Source organism: Numenius arquata, chromosome 12, assembly GCF_964106895.1.
Source record: "Numenius arquata chromosome 12, bNumArq3.hap1.1, whole genome shotgun sequence".
NCBI lineage: Eukaryota > Metazoa > Chordata > Aves > Charadriiformes > Scolopacidae > Numenius > Numenius arquata.
This window is the reverse complement of record NC_133587.1, coordinates 27591934-27596256: the sequence shown is the minus strand read 5'-3', so window position 1 is coordinate 27596256 and position 4323 is coordinate 27591934.

Here is a 4323-nt window from a genome sequence, read left to right as displayed (position 1 = left end):
GGCTGTGACCGGGCCGGAAGCTGTCCCGGAAGCGGCTGGAGATGGTAGAGCTTCCGGGTCGCCTCTCCCTAATGGCTTCCCTCCCGCCCCGCGCGCAGCCACCGCCCCGCAACCAGGTCGCTTAGCAACCCTTGTTTTCCCGCCTTCCCCGGCTACGCCGCGCGCGGGATCAAACCATCGGTCACCGGGGGAGGAGAGGGCGAGGGGCAAACCACCCCCCGGGGCGGGGCGGGCAGGGAGGAGAGGCGCTTGGAGACCGAGGGCTTCCTCGAAATCGGTACCCCGGTGCCGGGGGTGCTCCGGGGAGGAATTCCTGGGGGGAAGGGGAGCTGTGGGGGTGGGAAACGGGACGGCCACACGCTCCCCAGAGCAAGACGCCCAGGTCACGCGCTGTGCGGTGCAGCCCCCGCCCCGCGGGGTGGCGGTGGGGCAGGAGGATCGCCGTCAGCGTGACCACTGCACCGGGAACAAACCGCCGGAATAACAACAGAGAAGGACATGGACCTGTTGGAGCGGGTCCAGAGGAGGGCCACGGACACGGTCCGAGGGCTGGAGCACCTCTCCTGTGAGGACAGGCTGAGAGAGTTGGGGTTGTTCAGCCTGGAGAAGTGGAGGCCCCGGGGAGACCTTGTAACAGCCTTCCAGTACCTAGAAGGCCTACAGGAGAGATGGGAGGGACCCTTTATCAGGGGGTGTAGTGATACATCCTCATGGCTAACTCATGGCTAACTGGGGAGGTCCCAATGGACTGGAGGGTGGCAAATGTAACACCCATCTACAAGAAAGGCAAAAAGGAGGATCCAGGAAACTATAGACCTGTCAGTCTAACCTCGATACCAGGGAAGGTCATGGAGCAGGTCATCTTGAGTGCCATCAAAACCCACATAATGGGCAACCAGGGGATCAGGCCTAGTCAGCATGGGTTTATAGAAGGCAGGTCCTGCCAGACGAACCTGATCTCCTTCTATGACAAGATAACCAGATTATTGGACGAGGGAAAGGCTGTTGATATTGTATACCTGGACTTTCGAAAAGCATTCGATACTGTCCCCCATACAATTCTTGTGGAAAAACTGGCTTCACACGGCCTGGATAAGCATATGATCTGCTGGGTCAAGCAATGGCTGACTGGAAGGTCCCAAAGAGTGGTGCTCAATGGATTTAAATCCAGCTGGCGGCCGGTCACAAGTGGTGTGCCTCAGGGCTCAGTGTTAGGACCATTTCTGTTTAATGTCTTTATTGATGATCTCGACAAGGACATAGGGTGTATCATCAGCAAGTTCGCAGATGACACCAAGTTAAGCAGGAGTGTTGATTCCCAGGAGGATAGGGAAGCTCTACAGAGAGACCTAGATAGATTGGATCATTGGGCCAAAATCAATGGCATGAGTTTCAACAAGGGCAAGTGCCAGGTTCTGCACTTGGGCCACAACAGCCCCGTGCATTGCTACAGGCTTGGGGAAGCGTGGTTGGAAAGCTGCCTGGAAGAGAGACCTGGGGGTTCTAATTGACAAGCGGCTGAATATGAGCTGGCAGTGTGCCCAGGTGGCCAAGAAAGCCAACGGCATCCTGGCTTGTATTAGAAATAGCGTGAGCAGCAGAAGTAGGAAGGTGATTGTGCCCCTGTACTCAGCACTGGTGAGGCCACACCTGGAGTATTGTGTCCAGTTTTCGGCACCTCAATACAAGAGAGATATCGAGGTGCTGGAGCGGGTGCAGAGGAGGGCAACGAAGCTGGTGAAGGGCCTGGAAAACAAATCCTATGAAGAGCGGTTGAAGGAGCTGGGACTGTTTAGTATGAGGAAGAGGAGGCTGAGGGGAGACCTCATCACTCTCTACAACTACTTGAAAGGACACTGTAGAGAGGTTGGTGCTGGTCTCTTCGCACAGGTAATTAATGACAGAACGAGAGGGAATGGCTTCAAGCTCCAGCAGGGTAGGTTTAGACTGAACATTAGGAAAGAATTTTTCACAGAAAGAGTGGTCGGGCATTGGAATAGGCTGCCATGGGAGGTGGTTGAGTCACCATCCCTGGATGTGTTTAAGAGACGTTTAGATGTGGTGTTGGGGGATATGATATAGGGAAAAACTTTGTAGTGTAGGGTAGATGGTTGGACTCGATGATCCCAAGGGTCTCTTCCAACCTGGATGATTCTATGATTCTATGATAGGACGAGGGGTAACTGTTTTAAACCGAGAGAGAGTACTTTTAGAATAGATACTAGGAAGAAATCCTTTACTGTGAGGGTGGCGAGACAGTGGCATAGGTTGCCCAAGGGAGCTGTGGCTGCCCCGTCCCTGGAGGTGTCCAAGGCCAGGCTGGATGGGGCTTTGAGGGTTGGGGCTAGGGTAGAGGTGGCAGGGGGTTGGAATTAGACGATCTTTAAGGTCCTTTCCAACTCTGACCATTCTGTGATTCTATGAACATGTGTCATTTAGGTCACATCCTTTACCATCACTACTCAAGGTGGCTTCCTGAAGTACTGAAAATATTTTGCATGGAGTTAGAGTATGCCACATATAGAAAGAAACTTTTACAAATTAAAATATGTATCAATAACCTAAATACTGTTATTCAGATAAAACGTAATCTAAATGAAGACATTACGGGCACGTGTTTCTACATATGGCAGAATTTCATCTTTGATAGTCATCCCTTTTCATTCATCCCTCGTGCTATTTTTCCATGTGGTCTCCAATTATTTGGGAGTTTTATTATAGTTCTCTTTTACCTGACCACTGTTCTTCCTTTCCTCTCTGGAAGTGCCACCCCACACCAACTTCCACGGATTTGGGTCAGTGCAGCCACAGTGCTGCCTCCCCCGGTACTCTCATGATCAAGAGTCAAGTGGCTCAGGTAGCTCATTTGGCAGAAACCTCGCCCAACAACCACAGAAAAACCCAACAAATCCTAAAAGGTGATGAGTATTTATCTGGATCCACCCCGGGAAGCAGTTTTCCATGCAGCTGTAGAAGGGCTCGTGCTGCCTGGAGGGAAGGCTTGGGTCCTCTCTTGGCTGGGCTCAGGCTGAAGCGGAACACGGGCTGCCCCATGGTGGAGTTCCACAACTGGCATAACCCGATGCAGGTGTGTGATGCCACCAGAAGGAGCCATCGCTCCTGCTCTCGGCTGGGCTCCTCTGCTGAAATCGCCATGAACAAGACACAGCTAAACTAATGCTGCAGTTAAATCGCAAATACAGCCAATGATAAATTGTATTTAATACCATTACAGAAAGCTAATTTAAAACATGTTTTCTGCATTTGCTCATCAAAACGCATCTATGGCTGGGATGTGTGGGACAGCAGCCCTCCCTCCCAAGTACATGCAAGGCCTCCCTGTGCAGTATCAAATAAGTGGTTGTGTCTTAAAGCAAAACAAGGCCCTGATGAGACTGCTAGAGACCCATAGTTCTGCACTGACCTCTGAAGAGAAGCTGGCTCTTTGCTGATGTAGAGACTGTGACACAACAGTTAAGATTGGTGATAATGAATTACAAACAACAATATATATGTGAAAACAACATCAAAACAGTACAGCCAGGGTTAAAAGAAGGACCAAGAGCACAACTGGGAGCAGTAAAACTGGCAAACACAGAGGACTGCTGTGCAAACTGAGATCAGGCGGCCTGGGCTCTGATAAGGCTGTCACGGGTGATTTGTCAGCAGGCCTGCAATCTGGGAACAGGAGGATGGACACGGGGTCACAGCACGCTGTAAATGCCACCCCTCTCCCTGCTGTCTCAACAGGAAGGCAGAATGTAGCCACGGAAATATCCAAAATAAGGAAACAAAACTGGGAGCCACCCTGCCTAGGATTAATGGAGGCTGAAGTAACCAAGAATTGGAGGGAAGCAACAGATCGCATTATTCTAGCTCCTGATGATAAAAAATTTGCCCAGAAAGCAGTTTGTCATCACCAATCCCAGGGACGCCAAGAGACAGTAAGGGCTCAGCAGCGACAGTAAGGACTGGGTAGGTAGGGTTCTCCTGCACACAAGGCATCCCGGCTACGCCATGTGGAGGCACAACTGCTAAGTGTGAGAAAATGTCAAACACATGAGAAAATGAGTATGTGGGACCACAAGCAGTTCTTTCTAAATACCTTTCAGTTCATTAATGTCTCACACCGAGTTCTGTTCAATTTCTATGCCTTCAAGCATGCCACGGAAATGAGAGGACAGTCTACCTGCTCCTAGCAAGTTACAACCTACTGCACCACTAGAAACCTTGATGACAATTTGAGTAGTTTGACAGTTTGTCATGAGTGTTCTAAAAACAAAAACAAAAACCCCACCACAACACACAAAACACCACGGAATG